Here is an 18,426-nt window from a genome sequence, read left to right as displayed (position 1 = left end):
AATAAAGACATGGGGCACCTGGGTGGCTTAAGTGGTTAAGCTTCCAACTCTTGGTTTCGGCTCAGGTCATGATCTCACAGTTTGTGAATTCGAGCCCACATTGGGTTCTGTGTTGACAGTGGGAGTCTGCTTGGGATTCTCTCTCTCCCTCTCTCTCTCTCTGCCCTTCCCCTGTTTGCTCTCTCTCTCTCAAAATAAAAAAAAAAAAAAAACACAAAAGAAAGAAAGAAAGAAAGAAAGAAAGAAAGAAAAGAGAAAGAGAAAGGAAAGGAAAGGAAAGGAAAGGAAAGGAAAGGAAAGGGGGAAGGAAGGGAGAAAGACAAAGGAAAGCTGAATCTTCCACAGCTGGGCAAGGGACAGCCCCAGGTAGAGAGGACCCCACATGCCGTTCCCTGTACCCCTGCTCATTCCTGCTTGGCCTACTGGACCTTTAAGGTCAACTCGGACATCTTTTCTTCCATGCAGCTTCTCCTGCCCTCGGCTGGCAAGGCAGCCCTCTGGCATCCTGTAAAGTCTGCCTGGATTCCCATCCCACCTCCAACAGATAGGTGGACTGGGGCAGGTTGCGTCATTCCTCCGTACTTTAGTTCCCACATCTAAAAAGTGGAGAAAACAATAGTACCTGCCTCATGAGACTGCTTTGAAGATTAAATAAGATGAGTGATTGACCTGCAAAGAGTGTCTGGCATATACTAAGTCCTAATATTATGGTTCTTTTGTCACTTCACTTACTACCACGCTGTGTTCCGGCTGGCTGTTTCACGAGCTCTCTCTTCCCACTAGCTGCGTATCATTGGAAAGCACGGACTATATCCAACACCCAGCACAACTCAGGGCACACGGTACGTTACCAGTCGCTGTTTGCCAGGTCAGCAATAGCAACAGTGAAAGCTTACATTTGCATGGCCTTTTAATAAAGGTGCGAGGTCAGGTGCCAAACACTTAAAAATGCATTCACTCATCCAGGTGTCACAATAAACTATGAGGTGCTATATTTTATGCCATTTTACAGAGACGGAAACTGAGGCTTTCAAAACGTAAGCAAAGTGCCACCCAAACAGTAAATGGTGAAGCAGCATTCAAGCTAGAAGGGAGGGAGGGAGGAAGTCAACTTGACCTTTCTATTGGCTCAGCCAACCCAGGGCTCAAGGGGATTAGTGTACATTTGTGTGAAAAAGGGAAGGAGAAAGCTAATAAATGTGCAAATCTTCCCCCCAAGTCCCTAACCTCACTCTGTCTCCAGTCTAAATAACACAATGGCAGCTAATTGTTTCCTGTTGCCCAGATGCTATCTGTTTGGCAATCAGGCACCCGGCTTGGGGTGGGGGTGCAGAGCTGGAGAACTGTCACTGTTCACCTCTGGGTAAGGGTTGAGGGGCAAAGGGGGACTCAAGCCCCACGGGTCCCCATGTATCTCCACTTTCCTCTACAACAAATTCCTACAGAGAAATATAAGTACCAAAGCCACCTGATGAATAAATCACCAACCCCAGAGGAGCCCAGCCCAGACGGAGGCCCCAATCCTCCCGTTTCAAAATTGAGAGAGAAAAAAATTCCATCTCTGAACACCACGTTGGGGGAAGTTTCCACTTGCCCTGAGTTTCAACCCCCTTCGGGGACTATCGGAAGCACGCAGACCAGTGCTGCCAGCACACAGAGCAGTTTGGGCTTGTCCAAGGCTGGAAACACACTCTGGTGAGTTGGTCTAGTCTTTCAAAAGTGGTCCTGCTAGTCTGGGAAATGGGTGCCAAGAAAAGAATGACAGATGTGCAGTTTGAAAGGCACAGTGGGCTAACCTGGCCAAGGTAGAAAGTGTGGGCTAGTCCGAAGACCATGGGTTTGGGGGCTGGGTCTTGCTTAGGTTCAGATCATAGCTCCACTACCCGCTGACTGAGTAACCTAGATGGGTGGGTTGCTTGTCCTTTCTTTGCCTTAATTTCCTCATCTATAAAATGGAGATCCGAATTCTAACCTACCGGGTTGGTGTTGGGATTAACAGGGATAGTGGCTATAAAATGCCAAGGATAGAGGACATAGTAGGCACACTGTAACACGTTAGTGCCTCTCCCCAGAGGGAGAGGGACCCCTGAGCCAGGACGTCCAGAACAGAGCTAAGGAGAGCTGCTCACACAAGGAATCCCCTTTTTTTACTGTAGACATGCTCATTATTCATTGCTATCCCATGGCTGTGACTTACCTGCTGATTCTAATTCATCATCATATTCTTAGGAGCATGAATTTACTTTCTGAGGCCCTTGAGATTCAAAGCGCATGTTTCAAACATACCTCCTGGACACTGAACACAGTGCTCGAGGCCTCTCTTCAATACTTAATTTGTCTAATAAATATTTATTGAGCGCTGACTACTCATCAGGCCAGGATCTGGGATGGACAAGATAGACATGGAGCCTACCCTGGGAAAGCCTGGCCATCTGGGTGGGGGAACAAGACATGGCCATGGTGGGAAAGCTGAATGCAAGGCCCTGTGTGTGTCCTGCTGGTGAGCTCCTTCCTGATGACTTTGTAGCAGAGCCACTTTCATATAGATGGCATGAAACGAATACATCACTGAAAGGAAGACAAGGGGGCACGTTGAAGGAGCACCCACAGTGGTCCAGAAGGCAAAGCACGTGGTGCCACACTCTCAGAGCAGCCAGTGGAGAAAGACCCCACTCCTTACAGGCAAGGCTGCGGAGACTCTGGGACGTTAGTTTCCCCTGCAAGCGGGACCACTGCAAGAGCTGGAATTTGAACACTGGCCTGCCTTGACTCCCAACCTGATGTTCTTTCCACTGTGTCACGGGCCATGAATGCAGTAGATCCCCATCCTCTGAGGATTTCAAACCGTCTAAAGATGCTCTGGCCGTGGGGGATTTTAGGATCAGACCTCACAGGGCCTTCATAACCAAAATAACATGCTCAGTCTTGATTTTTTGAGCAGAGCAAATGACAAGTTAGGAGCTGTACTTCAGAACGAGAAACACGGACTGGGGCAACAATCGTCAAGCTATCATTGTGTTCACCCCAGTCCGTCATTATCAAGCTCATGTTAGAGGTGAGGAAAAGGAGGTAAGAAAGGTTAAGCCATCCGCTCAAAGTCCCATGGCTGGTAGGAGGGGTTTGAACTCTCAGCCCCTGCTCCCGATCACTGCCGCGCCCATCAGGGTGAGAGGTGAGCAACTAGAGAAAAGGTTGCGGAAAAGGTGAGGCTGGGGGTCTACAGAAAAGACCTACAGAGAGATATCAGGGTGCTTGTGCCTCCCCACGCTCTGGTCCAGTCCAATGTCGCTGTCCCATGACAGACTTTGCCTTTTCTACCGCATCCTCTCTTACAACCCCCTCCCCTCCTTCAAAGCTGACCACCTTCTCCCAAAAGCCACTCTCTTTCCTGACCTCCCACTGCTCTTGGTGCCTCTGACCCCAACCCAGAATTTAAAGCCAAGATCAGGATCCGTACCTGGCACTCCTTAGCTGTGTAACCCAGGCTTGTCTCTGCCTCAGTTTCTTCGTCTGTCATACAGGTGTCATTAGACCAACTGGAGCTGTGTAATTAAAGGCAATAAGGAATATGCACATGCCCCGAAAGAGTGATATGTTTACGTGATGAGCAAAATTTCTCATTCTTGCCACATTGCCCCACTACATTAAGAGATTAGGAACTGAGGTTTTTTCGGTCTGTCCCTCTGCTGCAGATACCCCCGGCTGACCAGTCACGCTAAGGACTTTACTCTGGGTATCTTGTTGGGGAAAAGGCCAGGAACCAGAGGAGCCAGCCACGGCCAAGAGGCCAGGCTGCCTGGGCCTCCCTGCTGCCTGCCAGTTCTTTCCTGAGTCTGGTGGGCCTCTGGCTTCCGAGGCAGCTGCAGCCCTGAACGATCCACCTCCTTCCCGTGGAACCCATTTCAGGATTAGCTGCCAGGAGGTCATAAAATGCAAAGAGGAAGCGGGAGCATCCCACAATTGTAGGAACCTGGCTCCAAGGGAAGTAACCTGTCTGTTGGTCCGTCTGCCTCTGGGGAAGCGGGCCATAAATCGCAGTCTTAGGAGCTGGTGAAAGGCCAGAGCTATTTATAAAAAGTCTGGGCTTTTGAACTCTTTAAAGAGGCAATAGCCTTCTCTCAGGTAATTGGGGTTTGGTATCAAGGGCTCAAACGCTTTAGCAAACAAAGCCGTCAGCGCCCAGCTGGGAGAATGAGGGGAGAGTGTGTTTGCCGGGAAGCGCAGGAGCCCCCCCACCAACTCTGCCCCACCGGGGACAGGCCTGCCCAGTCTCACTATTCTCTCTCCTATCCCTGACCTGGGCTGGTCACCAGGCATGCACAGATGAACGCAGGCTGGAGGGCTGCCTGCTTTCTTCCAAGAGTATGAGGTAGCTGCGTGTTTCCTCAGGTTTGCATGCAGTGCTCTGTGACCTTGTACTTGCTGCTTTTCCCACCTTTAATACCTCTCCCCTAGTCCCTTTGTTTTTTTAAGTTTATTGATTTATTTTGAAAGAGAGAGAGACAAAGACAGAGAGAGAACATGAAGGTGAGTGTGGGAAGGGCAGACAGAGCGGGAAAGAGAAAATCCCAAGCAGGCTCCAAGCTTAGCACAGAGCCTGACGCAGGGCTTGATTGGATGAACCGTGAGATCAAGACCTGAGCCGTTATCAAGAGTCAGATGCTTAACTGACTGAGCCACCCAGGCACCTCTACTCTAGCCCCTTCATAAATGTCTCTTCCTCCAAGAGCCCTTCCTTGACTACACTGGCTTCTTTCAGCACCTTAGTTGGTTTTAGTTTCTTCAAAGAACTTTCAATCATCTGAGAGCTGGGCTTCGTCGTCATGTGTCCCCACCAGATCCTTAGCACCAGCACCCTGACTGGCATGCAAAAGATGCTCCCTAAATATCTGTTGCACGAGTGAATAAATTAACATAAGAACCACATAGAGGGGGGCACCCGGGCAGCTCAGTCAGTTAAGCCTTTGTGAGTTCAAGCCCTGCATCAGGCTTGCTGCTGTCAGCACAGAGCCTGCTTCAGATCCTCTATCCCCTCTCTTTCTCTGGCTCTCCCCCACTCATTACCTTCCTCTCTCTCTCTCTCTCTCTCTTTCTCTCTCTCTCAAAAATAAATAAACATTTAAAAATAAATAAATAAAAAGTGAAAAAGTTATCTTAAAAAAAAAAAGAACCACTATCTGTCTCTCTGTCCCTCCCCTGCTCACGCTCAGTCTCTCTCTCTCTCTCTCTCGTGTAAAAAATAAACATAAAAAATATTTAATAAAAAAAGAACCACATAGAGGAAGGGACCATGAATCTGTTGGGGAGTGTAGATTAGACCAGGAAAAGGCTTCAGAGAGAAGGTGACAGCTGAGTGTGCCTGTAGGAGGAGCAGTCAGGTAGGGGCCGCACACAGTTTCAGAGGGTAGGAGCAATACAGTGTGGCCAGAGGACAGGGTCAGGAGACAAGGCGACGAAGGATAAAGGCTCTGGAGGGGCACAGAATCTGTTGCCCGATCCTTTGGCATAAGCATTAGTTGTATTTCAGACACTGCAGATAGAGAAGCTCTAAAAACCGAGCAGATACCCCCAAAACCAAGAGCACACTGTATACAATGTATGTTAGCTAACTCGACAATAAATTATATTACAAAGAAAAAAACAACGGGCAGAAGTTACCCTTTTGTAAGACACATTTACAAGGAAAAGAGAAACTTCCATTTGTAAAGCTGTCTCCTTCACTGTACAAAGAAAAGGGGATGACCAAATCCCTAGAAATTCTTATCAACGGAGAGGGCAAAGAATTAAATCTTCATTAACAACAATATGCTTGTTCACTGTGCTTTCCTGGTGGCCTCCACCAACATATATATATATATTTGTCTTTAGCTGGAGAAACTATTTAAGGTGATGGCCTCTTTTAAGAAGAGTTACTTGATTTTCCTGGGTCTCTCTCATGTACACAGGACGGCGACATGTTATTAAACTTTGTTTTTCTCCTGCTAATCTGTCTTTTTATTACAAAGGTATCTCAGCCAAAAAACTAGAAGGGTAGAATGAAAATTATTTTTCCTCCCCCATAGTTTTAGTGTCCCCTATGGGACTTTCTGATACACCGCACTTGTTTTGCGGCCTCCAGAAGGAATCCTAGAAAACTGGCAGAAGTCATGAAGGGTAAGAATTCTTAACAAAGCCAGCTCCCCTGGAGCTCACTCTGCAGTACCTGGTCAAGAGAAAGGTAACAACGTTTTGCCTCTTCCTTTCTACATTGACATCACCGAGAGAAAATATTTGTATGAACTAGTTCCTTGGGGATAGCTAATCTCCTAAAAATCTGTTACAAGTACTCCTGTTTGCTACTGATCCTCTTCCTCCCAGAGATGGTCATTGTTTTCTTTTGCCTGTGTCTTCTGTGTTGTTTAGATAAAGAGCAGCACCATAGGTCTGATGAGGTTTTTCCTTTCGTCTTGTTCTATGTCTTCAGGTCTTTGCTTTGCAGCCAGTAAGAATATCCTCCCCAGTCTCTACCAGCCAGAGGATACATGTACCAGCACGTATCTGGCGGGCAGCCGAACAGCCTGTGGATCTGAGAAGCAGAATTCTCTTTGTCCAACTGTGACAGTTCTCAGGGGAGTCTGTCATAAGGGGTCCTTATCATCTCAACCTTCCTTGTCTTGTTATTGCTGGAAAAGTCCCATTCCAGTAGTGCCCATCCAGCATCACAGATCAGTGGGTCTGGGACTGAAGGCATCTCACATTCGCATGGGAAACCAGAGACACTGTTTCAATTACACCATCCTTATTGCCCGTGACAACAGAGATCTGTGCCTTCTTAGGCTAACTCTGGGAGTACACTTTCTGGATCTTGTGGGGGTTGCATCTTTTACATTCCCTCTTGCATCCATGGGTAAACCATAAGAAGGCATTTAGTTTGAACTGCTATTGAGATTCATAGAAGATCCTACTCATCAGTGACCAGATGATGGATCCTTTCTATTAAACACACGTCTATACTTGAAAAAACCTAGAGAGCTCTCTCATCCTAAACTTTTTTTTAACGTTTTATTTATTTTTGAGACAGGGAGAGACAGAGCATGAACAGGGGAGGGTCAGAGAGAGGGAGACACAGAATCTGAAACAGGCTCCAGGCTCTGAGCTGTCAGCACAGAGCCCGACGCGGGGCTCGAGCTCACAGACCGCGAGATCATGACCTGAGCCGAAGTCAGCTGCTTAACCGACTGAGCCACCCAGGTGCCCCTAGAGAGCTCTCTCATTCTAAACAATTATCTTAATGGTGCCTATGGAAAAATCCAATTGAAAAGAGGATACACACACACACACACACACACACACACACACACACACACAAGAACGCAAAGGTGGCTAGCCATAAGGAATTATTTAACCAGATGAAATTAGAAAGTCCTTTTTGCCTTCACTTTGAGATGATCCTACCAAATTAACAGAACATTTAGAGCAGTAAACATTCACAATCCCACTCAGAGGAACCTCGATTGGCTGTAAAAGAGTATTCTTGCCACACATGATTTATACTGTGGTTATCAGACAAGCCAGACAGCTCCTTGGGGAAACTACCCCCTCACAAAGAAACAGATGACCAGAATTCTTCCCAGGACTTACTGTAAATTATCAGGAAATCGGTCACCTAGAAGTGGATATTCAGGGACTGATAGAAGCAATACAGGTTTTCCCTGATAGGTAAATTGGTCCAAGATTGAACTGTGCAGAAACAAGGCCTCTGTTAAATGCTTTAGACTTTTTAAAGGTGCACTGCATTAAACCCTAAATTTCTAGAATGTGGAAATCTCCCTGGTAAAAGAAGCAAAGTTTAGTTGGATGGGTGCATCCTCCACTTGATGTTTGGGCTAAAAACCTGATTCTCTGAGGAATTAGAAACAACTGTCTTTGACTTGCAGGTCTACAAAACTGGAACTGTGGTTCTAGACACAATTCGAAGTCCACCTATCCTTATTAATCCCCAAAGCTCCCTTATTCATCCTAAAATGCTATTGATACTGAGATACTACAAAACAGAATTGCCCTATGCTTTAAAAAAAAGGAAAAATTTAAGTAGTAATTACTTCACACCTCTGATAAAGAAAATACTCCCAAACTCCTTGGAAAACATTTGGATACTTTCTCTATGCCTTTGTGATGTAGATTTTTTCTTTTTAAAAAATGTTTATTTATCTTGAGAAAGGGAGACAGAAAGAGAGACTGTGTGCACACACGTGCACATGCATGCATGCATGGGGGAGGGGCAGAGAGAAAGGGAGAGAGAGAATCCCAAGCAGGCTCCACTCTGTCAGTGCAGAACCCAAATCAGGGCTTGATCTCAGGAACCACAAGATCATGACCTGAGCCAAAATCAAGAGTTGGATGCTTAACTGACTGAGGCACCCAGGCACCCCTTAAATAAGATTTAATATCAATAGTGTAGTTATGTAAAACTGGAATTTCACTTTCATTTGCTAAAAGGATAAAGTTTTCTTGGACTATAGGTCTGCTCCTGATAAGAGATTATAAAAGGTTTTTCTTTACCTTTTAAGTAATCTGCCTAAAAATCAAAGATTTTGTGTCTTGCCAAAATGATTTCCTGTACTTCAATGTTATCTTAATCAGGTCTTTAATTAAGAAAACTGGGTCTTCTTGGGGCGCCTGGGTGGCGCAGTCGGTTAAGCGTCCGACTTCAGCCAGGTCACGATCTCACGGTCCGTGAGTTCGAGCCCCGCGTCAGGCTCTGGGCTGATGGCTCAGAGCCTGGAGCCTGTTTCCGATTCTGTGTCTCCCTCTCTCTCTGTCCCTCCCCCGTTCATGCTCTGTCTCTCTCTGTCCCAAAAAATAAAATAAACGTTGAAAAAAAAAGAAAACTGGGTCTTCTCAATATTAAAAAAGCTAACTTTTGCTTACAACCATATAACCTTCTGTATTTTCCCTTAAAATCTTCTGTCACTTTGGTTAAATGGATAATTACTGTTTCATAATGATCTGTAATTCTGTTTAGTCAGGTGTCCAAACCTTTTGATATTTTTTTTTTTAATTTTTTTTTTTTTTAACGTTTATTTATTTTTGAGACAGAGAGAGACAGAGCATGAATGGGGGAGGGTCAGAGAGAGGGAGACACAGAATTGAAACAGGCTCCGGGCTCTGAGCTGTCAGCACAGGGGCCCGATGCGAGGCTCGAACTCACGGACCGCGAGATCGTGACCTGAGCCGAAGTCGGCGCTCAACCGACTGAGCCACCCAGGCGCCCCAACCTTTTGATATTTTTGATAAACTTCCCCAAATCAAATTCTAAATGAAGTCTTCTTGACCTCTGACTAACTTTGGGATTTTTCAGAAGGTCCTTGGATCATCTCTAAAGATTTGTTCTCTTTGTTAAAAAGGGGGAGATGTCAAACTAATTATGCTTATTTAATATGTTAAACTGCAGAAGAAGCATTGTCAAATAAGAAAGTAATACTAAGGCTTCTTTATGTCACATCTGCATATGTATATAAGCATTCCAGAAATTGTATGACATTTCTGAAATTCCTGTAGGTCCTGATATAATTCTATCAGCCATATTTCTAGTTATTATTTTGAATTAATAAGCACATTTCATTGTCCCATGCATTATGATGAACTCTTCAGATCTTTATGCATGGACATTTTTTTTAATGTTTTTATTTATTTTTGACAGAGAGAGAGAGACAGAGCATGAGCAGGTGAGGGGCAGAGAGAGAGGGAAACACAGAATCTGAAGCAGGCTCCAGGCTCTGAGCTGTCAGCACAGAGCCTGACGTGGGGCTCGAACTCAGAGACCATGAGATCATAACCTGAGCCGAAGTCAGACGCTCAACTGACTGAGCCACCCAGCTGCCCCTAGGCATGGACGTTTTTAAGTCTTGTCATTTACAATGATTGTTTTACTGTGATGCTTTTGCAAAAGTGTTCCTGTAGAAGTGCTTCATCTTCAAGGAGATTCATGGAAAGGGCTGTGGCAAGCACAGGCTTTAGATAACTTTTAAGATCATAAAAGTAAACTGGGTAAGAATTTCCAGAACTCATGGAAAAACTACATCCAAACAGAACAATAATTAATAACATTAATAACTGAAAGAACTGATGAGGATGACAACTTTTATAACTTTTTTGTAGGAAATACTGCTGGTTCTTTAATGTTTTATTTTTCCAGATTTAAGGGAATTATTTTCTCTCTCTCTCTTTTTTTAAAGTAGGCTTCATACCCAGTGCGGAGCCCAAAGCAGTGCTTGAACTCATGACCCTGAGATCAAGACCTGAGCTGAGATCAAGTTGGATACTCAGCCAACTGAGCCACCTAGATGCCCTAGGACATTATCTTCTCTTAAGCTAATTATGACTTACAGCAATTTAGTAAAGTAAACAAGAATGAAACAATTTCTTTTCCTCCCTACCTGATCCCTCCAGAATTTGGAGACTCTTAGCATTCCTATTTTCATGGCAATATATTTATTTGCATAAGTTCAGTAACGATCAGTTCTCCTTATAACAGGACACAACTGGAAACACTGGTTATATTATTAAGGCTTTGACTGCAAAGTGAGATTTGAGAATGTGCATAGAATCAGATATGCCAGACAGCTTTAAGAAACGAAGGTTGACTTGATAAGAGCCAATAAAGAAAAAGAGCCTGGAATCTTGCTTATAAGGATCCTAAGTAAATGGGAAAAGATATTTGCAAATGACATATCGGACAAAGGGCTAGTATCCAAAATATATAAAGAACTCACCAAACTCCACACCCAAAAAACAAATAGTCCAGTGGAGAAATGGGCAGAAAACATGAATAGACACTTCTCTAAAGAAGACATCCAGATGGCCAACAGACACATGAAAAGATGCTCAATGTCGCTCCTCATCAGGGGGATACAAATCAAAACCACACTCAGATATCACCTCATGCCAGTCAGAGTGACCAAAATGAACAAATCAGGAGACTACAGATTCTGGCGAGGATGTGGAGAAACGGGAACCCTCTTGCACTGTTGGTGGGAATGCAAACTGGTGCAGCTGCTCCAGAAAATAGCGTGGAGGTTCCTCAAAAAATTCAAAATAGCTCTACCCTATGACCCAGCAATAGCACTGCTAGGAATTTACCCAAGGGATACAGAAGTGCTGATGCAGAGGGGCACTTGTACCCCAATGTTTATAGCAGCACTTTCAACAATAGCCAAATTATGGAAAGAGCCTAAATGTCCATCAACTGATGAATGGATAAAGAAACTTGTGGTCTATATACACAATGGCATACTACATGGCAATGAGAAAGAATGAAATATGGCCTTTTGTAGCAACATGGATGGAACTGGAGAGTGTGATGCTAAGTGAAATAAGTCATACAGAGAAAGACAGATATCATATGTTTTCACTCTTATGTGGATCCTGAGAAACTTAACAGAAGACCATGGGGGGAGGGGAAGGGGAAAAAAAGTTACAGAGAGGGAAGAAGGCAAACCGTAAGAGACTCTTAAAAACCGAGAATAAACTGAGGGTTGATGGGGGGTGAGAGGGAGGAGAAAGTGGGTAATGGGCATTGAGGAGGGCACCTGTTGGGATGAGCACTGGGTGTGGTATGGAAACCAGTTTGACAACAAATTTCATATTAAAAAAAAAAAAAAAGGACCCTAAGTAGGTGAGTAAGGAAGGTCACTTCTGGGCAGATGCAAGAAACTCAGGATATTTTGGGGACCTTGAGAAGGGAAAAATTCACCCAAATCTATACGTACTACAGGCAAAATCCGATAGTGAGTCCTTGACTTGGTTTCCTAGCCTGAAGAGGCTTTTAGTTTTATTTTAAGTTATTTATTTATTTTTGAGAGCGAGAGATAGAGAGAGGGGGAGGGGCGGAGAGAGAGGGAGATAGAGACATCCCAAGCAAACTCCACCCTGTCAGCACAGAGCCCAACGCAGGACTTGAACTCACGAGTTTTGAGATCATGACCTGAGCCAAAACCAAGAGTTGGATGCAAACCAACTGAGCCACCCAGGCACCCCAGCATGGAGAGGCTTTTAAAAGCTCGATCTGAGAGTCCTTATGAAAAGTTCCAGCAAAGCAGATTTAAAGAAGCCTATATGGTCCAGCACTATGCTTGCTGCATTTATGTAAATAATCAGGCCAAGTTTATTGAGACTAGACTTATTCTGCAAAGAAATCAGTCTCAATTTGGCCATCTTTGGTAGAAGTGATGTTCATTTTAGAAAGCGAAGTTATGTTGCACTAGAAATCATAATACACACTTGGGGTTACATACTCCAGTCAATTGTCTTTGAAGTTTCCATTTTTTACCTGTAAACTGGACCAGATCCTGAACTGGAGTTTCCTCAAATATCTGACTACAAGTCTCCAAACTAACATTTTGAACTTTCTCTCACCTCTTTGACTGGAATCACTAAGTCCAAAAACCGCCATTTTCCCCAAAGCCCTGCAACCCGGAGGTAAAATGACTTGACATAAACCTCAGAGCAAATGCCACACCAGCACACTTTTAGACAATTTTCAGGTCTGCTGCTGCATGGGCCACTCAGAAAGTTTATCTGAACGCCCAGGGACCATCGCAAATGGTCAAACTGCCAAAGATGTTTTGAGCCTGACATCTAGAAATCTTGACTGACTGCCCTTAGGACTCAGACTGGTCCAATTTACTCCAATCATTAACACTTGTTTTTCTTTTGTATGCACAGAAATGTATTATTAAACTCCTGATTTCTCACACAATTTAGGCCTAACTTTGGCAGTCTAGTTGCATCATCACTTCCTGAAATGTGACACAACTGTTTGACTCAACTGACCTAATCTCAGGACGGAGTGACTGGTGCAGTGAGATAGGGAGCAGTCTATCAATTTAGCTTCTGGACGGTGAAACTTCTAGTTTAAAGTTTAAAAGAAAGGAGTGAGGGGGAGAATTTGTCACCCCAAAATATGCCCTTTGGCATAAGGATTAATCTAAGCTGCTTCTTTTTAAGAGACCACAAACACAGGAGATGCTCTGAAAACCTGGTAGAAGGTTCTACTTTTGTAACAAACATTTACACGGATAAGGGAAATCCCCATTTGTAAGGCTGTCTCCCTTGCTGTACCAGGAAGAGGGTGATGTCCAAATCTCTAGAAATTCTTTTAAAAAAATTTTTTTAATGTTTATTTATTTTTGAGACAGAGAGAGACAGAGCATGAACGGGGGAGGGTCAGAGAGAGGGAGACACAGAATCCGAAACAGGCTCCAGGCTCCGAGCTGTCAGCACAGAGCCCAACGCAGGGCTCGAACTCACGGACTGCGAGATGGTGACCTGAGCCGAAGTCGGCCACTCAACCGACTGAGCCACCCAGGCACCCCTAAATCTCTAGAAATTCTTAATGGTGGCGAAGGCAATGATTTAAATCTTCATAACAACCATATGCTTATTTACTGTGCTTTCCTGGTGACCTTCCATAAGTGGCCTTCCCCCACCACCCCTAACACCTTTCTTTTGTCTTTAGCCAAAGATGGCATTTAAGGTGATGGCCTGGGCCATTTTGGAGAGTTACTAGACTTTCCTGGGTGTCTCTCATGCAGATAAAAGGGCTATATGTTATTAAACTTTTGTTCTTCTCGTTAATCCTCTTTTAAAAATTATTATTGGAGGAGTATCTCTGCCAAAAACCTCGAAGAGTAGAGGGAAAATTATTTTTCCTCCCCCACATCTCTGAAAGCTGAACTACAAATAACTGTGAATGTTACAAATGACATTTCACCAGGGAGGGAGGAAGGGATGAAGAGGTAGGGCAGGGAGACTTTGAGGGCAGGGAGACCATTCTGTAACAGCGGATATAGGTCATTAGACATTTGTCAAAACCCACAAAATATACAACACGGAGAGAACCCTAATGTAAACTACAGACTTTAGCTGACGATAATGTATGAATATTGGCTCATCAATCGTAACAAAGGTACCACATTAATGCTAAATGTTAATAGGGGGCATGGGCTGGAAGAGAGATAATGTGGGAACGCTGTACTTTCTGTTCATTTTTCTATAAACCTAAAACAGCTTGCTTGCTTATTTATCTATCTATCTGTCTATCTATCTATCTATCTATCTTTATTTTGAGAGAGAGAGGGAGAGGGAGCACAAGTGGGGGAGGAAAAGAAAAAGAGAGAGAGACAGAAGGAGAGAGAAAAATCCCAAGCAGGCTCCACACTGTCAGCGCAGAGGCTGACACTGGGCTCGAATTCATAAACCATGAGACCACGATTTGAGCCGAAATCAGGAGTTGGATGCGTAACCGACTGAGCCACCCAGGCGCCCCAACCTAAAACTGCTTCAAAAAATAAAGTATGTTAATTGAAAAAAAAATACCAACAATGTGTTCACCAATAGGATTTTGGTTAAAGAAACTTTGACAGAATCACCCACCACAGTACTATGCAGTCATAAAAATCACATACTAATACGGAATAATCATCAAGACAAAAGTAAGTGCTAGTCAGTGACGATGGCATGACCCCACTTATGTACTTACTCAGGAGTTTACCTGACTATGTATAGCTAGACCATCTCTGGGATGATACCTGAGACAGTGGCATCACTCACCTCTGGGAAGGGATGCATGGAGACTTTTCACTATATACCCTTTTGTGTTTTTTAGACTATACACCACACGTGAGTAACACTTATTCAAAGGAGGCACAGAGGGGCCTGGATGGCTCAGTCGGTTAAGTGTGTGACTCTGGATTTCGGGCTCGGGTCATGACCTCATGGTTTGTGAGTTCAAGCCCCACATCGGGCTCCGCGATGGCAGCGTGGAGCCTGCTTGGGATTCTTTCTCTCCCTCTCTCTCTCTCTACCCCTCCCCTGCTCGTGCTCTCTCTGGGTCTCTCAAAATAGATAAACTTAAAAAAAAGTCAAGGACTTAAAAAAAGAGAGAGACATAAAGCTTAAAGTTTATCTATAAATTTTTTTTTTTTTTTTTTTTTTTAAATTTTTAACGTTTATTTTTGAGACAGAGAGAGACAGAGCATAAACGGGGGAGGGTCAGAGAGAGGGAGACACAGAATCTGAAACAGGCTCCAGGCTCTGAGCTGTCAACACAGAGCCCGACGCGGGGCTCGAACTCACGGACCGCGAGATCATGACCTGAGCCGAAGTCGGCCGCTCAACCGACTGAGCCACCCAGGCGCCCCAAGTTTATCTATAAATTAAAAACTTGCATCCTTTAGGTCTTAATTATGTAAGTACAGCAGAAAAGAAAGAAAAATCCAGTGTACATTCCCTGTCTTCCAGGAGTTGATGGTCCCGTGGCACCTCTATCTAATGCTTACTATGCTTGTGCTGATCAATTATTCTTAAGTATTTGTTATTATTTTTCTTCTCAGCTAAAGTATAAACACCTTGAAAGTAAGGGTAGTGTATGTCATATGTAACGCTATTTCTCTGGTGCCAGCTAAAAAGATGTTTTAAAAACTATGTTGATAAACTAATAGCTTAACTTCAACCTTTTCCATGAAGACTTGCCTTACTGTCCCATGGAAATATCTCCTAAATGTTAATGCCTGCCTGATATTCTTTTTTGATTCAATCAAGAAATGCCTAGTGTTATTATCAGGGCCAAGACCAGGGGGGAGGCTTTATCTTAACTAAAAACAGGATCAATTTTACTGATTTTTCCTTTTGCTTTAGGCTCCAATATGGTTTCGTATCACAGAGCTTTTTGGGGGGCACCTCTTGACTTGGCCTGCCTGCATCATACTCAAGGCAAATGCCTCAACTACCTTACCTTGGTCCTTGCCCTGAATTACACCCACTTTTCAGATGAGGTGACCGAAACATGGGGGAGGCTATGATTACAGAGCTGGTTAAGTGCTAGAAAAGAAATTAGAACTCATATAGTCTTCAACTACCGGGTTCAGTTCTCAGGGGTTTGTGTCTTGTGGTCAGGGTGCTTTTACCTTGGCTCTGCGTCTCTTGATCTTTGTTCTGCAGTATTCAGAGTATTTACCCTCTTTGCTCCAATCTAGTCCTTCCTCACCTCCTAGGACCCTGCCACAAACCCATCTGTCCTTCCAAACCATCCCCCACCCAACGGCCTCCCTGGAACTCTTCCTGACTTCCTGAGTCTCCTGAACGGATGTGACTTCTCTGTCCTCTGTACCAAAGGCCCTCTGTGTATCTTCTTCGTGGCACGTACTCTGCCCTCTCCGGCAGGAGGTCATGTCTGGACTTGTCTTACTCATCTCCCTAGGTGGCCTTTACTATCATTTAACTCCCTGAGCTAGGACATGAGGAGGAAACAAGTTTCATCTACTCCTGTTTAAATGCTCTTAGCGCCTAAAGGATGGCTTTCTTCATAATAGATTTTTAGGAAAAATATTTTTAAATTCTATGTTAATGACAGGAGTTCAGGCTCGTGTCTAGCTGACTGTGTTCAAATCCTGGCTCTGCCACTTATTACCTGTGTGACTTTGGGCAAATTACTCTCCTTGTCTGTTTCTTCTGCTGCAAAGCGGCAGCAATACTGAAAGAGGACTTTGGCTGCCTCCATTTTCACCTCAAAACTTTCCAGTTGGGTTCTTTCCAGCTTGTCTCTTGGCTCAGACAGGAGACCCCGAGGGCAAAGCATCCCCTGATGGAAACGCTAACCATCTCCAGCACGGACTATCCTGGGGTAGCTAGCAAGACCCAGCCCAGTGACTGACCCCAAGACAGCGATCATTCAACCTTCACTGCCCACCTGCACGCACCCACCGACCTTTGCCCCACATTTTCCCTACATAAACCTGGAAGTCTTGTCAGCACTCTGGAGACAGTCTTTGAGACACTGGACCGCTGTCTTCCTGGTGTCAGCCTCACTGAACTAAATTCCTGTCTTGTTTCACCACCACTCCTCTCCCTGCCTTTGGATTCTTTCAGTGGCAAGCGACTGAACCTGGTCTGTCCCCGATGCCCCGGAGCCACATGCTCTGGCACCTCTGTGCCCTGGCCTCGATACTGGACAGCTTTAATGTAAGCCTCTAGGACACTTCTTAACAGGACGCTGTCACTAAATGTGAGCTAGAATTATTAGGTACTCACTGTAGGTAGCAATTGTTATTATGTCAATGAATGTGCTAGCCATTGATGGGATGAAATGGAGAGGCAGGAGACAGGTCCGAGATTAGCCAAGTAGGGCAGTGAGCTAGAGTGTGGCAAAGAGGACACAAAAAAAGAGGGAAGGATACAAGGTGCATGGTAGGGAGTAAATGGATGCAAAGGGGGCAAGAAGTCAGGGTGAGCTAAAGGTACTGTATGAGGTAGGGGTGTGTGTGTGTGTGTGTGTGTGTGTGTGTGTGTGTGTGTGTGTAGGGTCCACTGGTCCTGGCACCTGTGGATACCACTCTGCATTATGGAAACCTCAGGCCAGCTTCCCTCACAAAATGATGGTGGAGCTTAAAACACATGACATGGGGATACCATAACCCCATAGATAACCAAACAACAAAGACAAAGGCACTGAGGGCATCTCCTTAGGGTTGGGGAGTCAGATAATCCTCCTGTCCCTTCGGACAAAAGAGCCGGTGGGAACTTGGGCACATCCTCCGCTTCCAGCCCTGGAGGTGCTAGTTTCTCCACGAGTGAGGCTGGGGGCAGGGTTCCTTGGGCAAACCAACAGGACAGCTACAGGCTGCCCCTCCCCCGCAGGCAGGGGCATTTGCTCAAGCGTCCCGGAAGGAAGGTCCATTAGAAGGCCATAAAGGGGGCAAGCCTCCTGACCCAAGGGCCTCTGGTCATGTTGTGGCCGAAGGGCCAGGCTCTGGGCAAACAAAGGGACCTTCCTTGGCAGGAAGCAGACAGAGGCTTCATTCCCTCATTTTCTTCCCACCTCTCATTGGTCCAATGGCTCTTCTGCCTCACTGAGCTGTGAGCTCTTTGCTCTCCACAGAACACGGGAGGGGGAGGGGGGGAATGACAGATGAAAAGAAATCACCATACTATAGAAGACTGGAAATAAAAGGAGTTATCTCCCTGGGGTGACAGGGTGACTTGAGGGGGGCCAAAAGGCCACCTCCATTTGGTGCCTGAAATTCCCACTCTTAACTACCTCCTGGGTCCCAGGTCCTGGGAGGTGTTGTTATCACCTATTAGCATCTTAAGTAAGTTTTAATGTTCTGGGAGGGGTCCTGGAGGCAGGCTGGGAACCTTGATGGGGCCCAGGGAAGGGACTCCAGACCACCTCTCCCTGGGTGGGCGTGGGGGGGGGGGGCGGCGCTGAGAAAGGAAGAAGGTCTTAGACTAGAGGGGGCTTAGAGGAGTTGGGAAGACAAATGCTGCCTATTTCAGATTCCTGGGCACATCCTGTCTCCACCAGACTTCCTCAGGCCCCTTTGTGCCTGGGCTTCTTCGCCCACACCATCCAGGCTCAACTCCTCAAGACGGTACTGCTCCCCATAA

The sequence above is a fragment of the Panthera leo genome, chromosome A1, assembly GCF_018350215.1.
Source record: "Panthera leo isolate Ple1 chromosome A1, P.leo_Ple1_pat1.1, whole genome shotgun sequence".
NCBI lineage: Eukaryota > Metazoa > Chordata > Mammalia > Carnivora > Felidae > Panthera > Panthera leo.
Note: the sequence above shows the minus strand (reverse complement) of the source record.